Raw genomic sequence first — 6,000 nt, 5'->3', positions numbered from 1 at the left:
GGGCGCTTCAGTTTTAAGCCCTGAAGTGTCCAGGGCCGAGTGCCAATCCGTGACACTTCATCACAGATTGGGGGGGGGGGGGGGTCAGCAGTCTCACTGACCCCATTCCACTCTGTGACAAGTGAGGGCTAAGGTAAGCCAATGAGGGAAGGCAGCAGTCCCAACTCTCCTGGGACCTCCGAGGCTTTTCCCCGGAGAGCGCTGCGTTGCCTCCCATATCACACTGAGAGCAGAGCCCAGCTCTTGGCAGGGATAGGGAGGTAGGTACTGAAGGGGAGAACATGAGGGAAGGTACTGCTGAGCGTGGACAGGGAGAGTTTTCGATTGGGCAGGAGAAATGTCTTCTGAGGGTGACTGGGGAGAGTGGCAAGATACCAGGTTGTGTTTTGGACTGGTTGTGGAATCAGAGGATTCGGCTTATAGTGGTACAGTAGGGGACAGGAAGTCAGGTTAATACTTGACTGAGGGAGGTGAGGCCATATCTTGCATGGAACCCACATGAGTCAATGAGTCATTTACACCTGCCCTGCCCATCTGAGCAGGGGAGGAGAATTTGGGGGTGGCATACATAACATAAAATTGTAGGTGGGTAGTCGTCAGTAAAATATAGCTAGAGCTTTGCCCTGGTGGTCTATCGGATTTCACGGGGAACGACTTTGTGTGAAACATCCCTGTCACTGACAGCTGCCCGTCTGTACTTCTAAACATTACAGCCTTGTTGTGATATCACTGATCCGCCATAATAAGAAAATTAAATAGGAACTCTATGATAATCTGTTATTACAGTTAGGTTGTGATATCACAAAGCACGCTGCCATAGCCAACACAAGTTTGAAATGGAGGTCACGGAGCAGGATCACAACTGATGCTTAAAAAATGAATGGAAGAACTAGCTATTCGATTTTCTGAGGTATTATTTTCTGAAGTGAAGAGAAAAGTAGAAAGGAGACACTTATGACAGAATACTTATGTTTTGCACGGCTGGTAAGACTTTATTACAAGGCAGAAGGAAAGTCTATAAATGTTACTGTAGCAAATTCACCTTTTCTGCTTGGTCACCCCAGATCTTTTACCTTTTTGTGGGCCGTATGTTTGCTGGCTTTATCGTTCCGTGCACTTTACCACTGCTACAGAGCTGCACAGTGCTTGTACTTCCCCTCTAAAGCATGTGCTGCTCACTGGAATGGCCTATTTGACTATTTATTTCCCCTATATGTCCACCATAAATGGTGCCTAAAGTGTGTCCATGGCCTGGAAAGTTAAAATGATCGGAAAGGCTGCAATGAGTATTTAAACCACGGACAGATATGATAAAAATATGATTGCCAGGAGCACTACTGTAAAATGCCTATGCTGCTGCTTAAATGCACTGCAGTGAATACATGGCAGGGAAAAATGTCTAATAGGCCTAGGTGGGATTGAAGTCTTTATGTTCCATCTCTGCTTAGGAAAGTGTTAGAAAAATGCTTCAAAATTAATTCATGCTTAGTTTATTTAATCTGGCTTAATGGTGAAATCAAGTTTTTGAAAACCTATGCAGAGAAACATTCTTTAGGCTGCCTGTGCCAGAATTGATTTACACCCCGTTGTACCACTCATCACACCTCCAGAGCTGGAATACACATACTTGGCAGGGAGACTCTCAGCTTGCCTATGGGATTAGGAAATACCAACGAATGCAGGGATCTGTGATCTGGGAGTGGAAAGGAAAAGTTGTCAGGACGAAGGACAACTTTAGTACAATATCCCTTAACTTGGAGATGCTAGGGAGGTATTTTCTCCTATTCATCCCCAGAGCCATCCTAGACAATTAGGTTACAAACCCCAGCAGGATGGAAAACCAGTTTTGACCCTTTCAGGTAGGGGAGTGGCCAAGAAGCTGAAGACAGGCCTGCCTGGTGGCAGCTGGGACCTGCCGTGTTGAAACAGGAGATCCTGGGTAATTTTACAGTAAGGTACACATGAAGTGCTGCAAAAGAAGGTTGGAGGCTGCAAGTAAATAGTTAGATTTGGGTGTTCAAATTTGTAAAACACCTGATGGCGCCCAGGATAAATCCGACACTTTAACCGCTACCTCATGAAAACATTCCTGGACCTGGGAAGTCTCCATCTAAAGAAGGTGACCCTGCTGGAATAAGAATGACATGAAGACTCAAAGACTCTAATTCTGCTGTCACCCAGGAATTCTTAACATGAACGGGAGTGATAGAGGGAAGAAAACCGAGACCTTCCTTATGTTTTCAGACGAACACCTTAACTAATAATGGTAAACTTTAAACAAGCACGCCGAGCAGTGAAATGCAGAACAAGACTACAAACGCGAAGGAAGAGGAATGTTGCCACAAGAGAATTCCAAGTTTCCAAACCTCAAAGCAATCCAGTGGTGATGCCAGGAATCCCTCCATGCCAAAGTAGAATGTTTTCGAGGGCAAAACTTGCCGTTCGAAGTGTGAAAGACACGAAGCTCTCAATCCGCAATTTTTCTTTTCCCAATCTAAGAAACCCAATGCTTTTTCAATCATGCAGTTTTACATTTTTGATTGTAAGAAAAGTACTGAAGGACACTGTAAATTTCACAGTGCATCCAGTAAAGAATGCATCCTTATCAGCCAAGACTTTGGCTTTTACCAGCCTAAGAAATACTATGAAGTCCCTCATGATGGCAATGCTCTCAGTGCTCTGGTGGTGCTGGAGACTTCTAAGATTGGGTTTTGACGGAGTGAAAGATATTCTCAGTCCTTCCCCCATCTACCTTCGAGAGCTGACTGTTGTTAAGAAACAAGTGCAAAAGCTGGAAACTGAACTCTCACGGTTGCAAGAACCAATAACGAATGGTGGAAACCTCAGTTCTTTAGAACGTTCTTCTTGGCAAAGATGTCCCAACCTTTCTGTTTTGGACGCTAGCTTCCCAGCTATTCCTAGCAACCTTTTACAGCCTGAAGTGCCATCTTCTGTCACAATGACAGTTTTACCACCTTCTTTGCCTCCACCACTACTGCCACCTCCGCCTCCGCCTCCACCATCACTTATTCTGCCACCTCCCACCTTCTTCGTGCCAAAGCCAGTAGTGATTATGAAGAAAGTAGGAATCTCGAAAGTACTTAAGGATTATCCTTTGAAGAAAGACGGGCCTGTGCATGTACCTCTCAAAGATCTGTTGAATGTTAAACTCAAGAAGACCACTAAAAAAGTTGAGAAACAAAAGAGATCCCCCAAAATGCAATGAACTTCACTAGTGAGGGTGTCTGATTTGCAAAGCGTGAACCTAAGAAAAAACTCCACGTTACCTTCAAACCGCATCACAAATATTTTAATATCACCCAGAAAAGGTCAACTAGATCTTCAAAAACATCTTAAAAAGGTTAATTTACAAAGAAGCCCAGGAGGTACTCCTATATATGAGAGAACAAGGACAATGGAACAGGACTCACCCCAATAATGGCGCGGGCGCTAAAGCAAATATTTAAGATGGCTCTTCCCAAGAGCCCGCCTCCAAAGCCCTTGCATGCCGACAACAGAAGCTACGAAGAACTCCATTAGAATGGGAGAAGCCTTGTTATTCATTCGGGTGGGAGACAATTGGGCTCTGAGCTGATGTCATGGACTTTAGCCACAAAATGGAATTTCATCTTCTAACCAAAAAAAGTTGTTTGAATTTACACAAATTTTACAAGGTGTGAAAATGTGGGGAAAATTGGCAAATCCATTCCACTTGTTGGCACATTTCGTAAGGTTGTTTTCCCATCAGCACATAATATAAAGATCGCCATGACTATCATGACAACTTAATGAGGAGATATCACTTGACATGCAGGCACATGGCTAAATTGCATTCTTTGATTCAATCACGGTGACCAGTTTATGCGGTAGCTCGGAGTACTGTTCTGCAACTGTTTACTATGTTTTTCCCTACGAGGAACACTATAGGGTATGGCCTACATGGAGAACAACATTGCACAGTTGTTTTGAGGCATTTCCATGGTTTGGACGTTTAATGCAAGGGCATGTTAAATACTTGAAACTGCTTTCATAAGTGAATTTTCTCATAGCAAAAATAAAGATTTTATACATGGCTAACCATTCTGCCCAATTCCCTCCCCCCCCTAAAAAACAATTATGGCGTTTTGCACTTTTTATAGCTGGAGCCTGTACTCATGCCTCATGCTGTTTATGGTGTAATTAAACAGGATTTTATTTATTATGGTTTAGATCTCTATATTGAATTTTCAACATACAAAAAGGGTCAGCAACACTCCAACCGCTGTTTGCTATAGTGACTTTCTTAACATATGGCCTGACTGGCCACCTAATGCTCATCAATGGCATATCAAAATATCATGAGACATTGAATACAGAACCATAAAAGGAACCTTACTAAACCCCCCTAGTCCTCCTCCGCCCCCCACCCCGGTCCCTTGTCCACCAAATGAAAGATCTAAACTGTTACTCGGGTCTCCTCAGTAGAGCCCATATGTTCCTGTTCAATCTGCTGAGGGGCGGAAAGGCGCAACAGTCAAAGATACTGGGGACAAGTGACCTCTCTAAATTCAGAAGCTAGAAGAGACAGGAAAGGCTGCCATAGTTCAGAGTACATGGATCCCTTCCCTGCCATCGTCAAAGTCAATTTCTCCATTCCCAAGACATGCCACAAGCGAAATAGCCAACCTGTAAAAGTCGATATGTGGGGGGTGTGCTAGTGTGTAAGTATGTTTTGTATTGCAGAGCCTAGTGCAATCGCCATCAAGCTGCCCCTACGGGATCCTAGCGGGTAGGTCAAGGGATTCGGAAGGCCCAGGAGAACATACGCCGGGAAGCGTGGTATTTCTGTGTCGAAGTGTTTATCCACTTCCTCCAGGATCAGGTTCCATTATGACTGAAGATGTACGCATTCCCATAGCAAGTGTACTAGGGTACCCACAGCTCCACAACCCTTCCAGCGCGTCGCTCCTTGAGTGGGATCTATTAAATGAAGGCGCTCTGGGGTATAGTACCAGTAGGTAACTAATTTTGTAAGAGTCTCCGTCTGCCCCATGTGATATGCTGAGTGACGAGCCCTATAGTTAGGCTTTCCTGTTTTCAGTTTCTATTTTTGGTAAATTCTGGTGGTGTTTTTTCAGTGTTTTCCAGTGATTTCAATACCTCAAAAAAACAGTGCTTTTCAATGGTTACTAATTTTCGCGCTATAAAAAACAACTGAAACGGTGTTTTACCGGTGTTTATGGGACGCTTTGCTTTTATTATTGTTTGCTTTCTTAATTAGTGCATGGAATATAGACAGTCTATGTACAGTGTATATGAGGTTAAAATACATTTTTACAAGTCAAATTTGGCGCTAAATGCTGGTTTTGTATGTACGTAAGCATAATTTTTCTGAAATTTTGCAAGTAAATTATACAAATGTCACACACATTCCTATTTAAGTTAGGCATGATTCAGTCTTGGATGTCTCACTATCACTGCAAAGTGAACCACTTGAAGAGAGAATGTTTTCTGATCCCTCTTCCAAGCAGCACTACACGTATACTATCTTGGCTAAATGCCACTTAAATGTCTCTACTGCCAGCCCACATGGCCATGATATCAGGACTCACAAATTTCAGCCAAAGAGACTTCCTTTAGTTGTATTATTTTCTAAATATTTAAGAATGCTTAAAATAAAGATAGTGGGTCCAGTTTCCTATACTTTTATCATCAATTTGAATGAGGGTAAAATAATTAGAATGGTTTTTCATCTTTGTTTATCACCATTTCTCACAGAAAATTGAGAATATTTGCAATTATTCATATATTTATGCACCGACTTCCTTCAGCCATAGAAGTCTGATGACCATGTTTTCCCTGTTCTGCTTCTAAATGTTTGATTCCCTTACTGTCAACTTCAAATGTGATCTTGGTACTTAGAAACTGCTTGACAGAGCAGTGCACTAAACATCAGTAATCACTCCTAGACTCTCATGCCCAAGAACGACTGTCCCAAAACGAGAGAATCATTTTGTAGTT

General features: G+C 42.9%; 1 pseudogene; it reads left to right on the top strand.

Moving 5' to 3' along the window:
* The first annotated feature begins 2,263 nt into the window (after nt 1-2,263).
* LOC146805656 (proline-rich protein 11-like) lies at nt 2,264-3,540 on the top strand (annotated as a pseudogene).
* The last annotated feature ends 2,460 nt before the right edge of the window (nt 3,541-6,000 follow it).

Source organism: Triturus cristatus, chromosome 8 (assembly GCF_964204655.1).
Source record: "Triturus cristatus chromosome 8, aTriCri1.1, whole genome shotgun sequence".
In the NCBI taxonomy this organism is placed as follows: Eukaryota; Metazoa; Chordata; class Amphibia; order Caudata; family Salamandridae; genus Triturus; species Triturus cristatus.
Note: the sequence above shows the minus strand (reverse complement) of the source record. Positions and strands in the feature narration are given on the sequence as shown.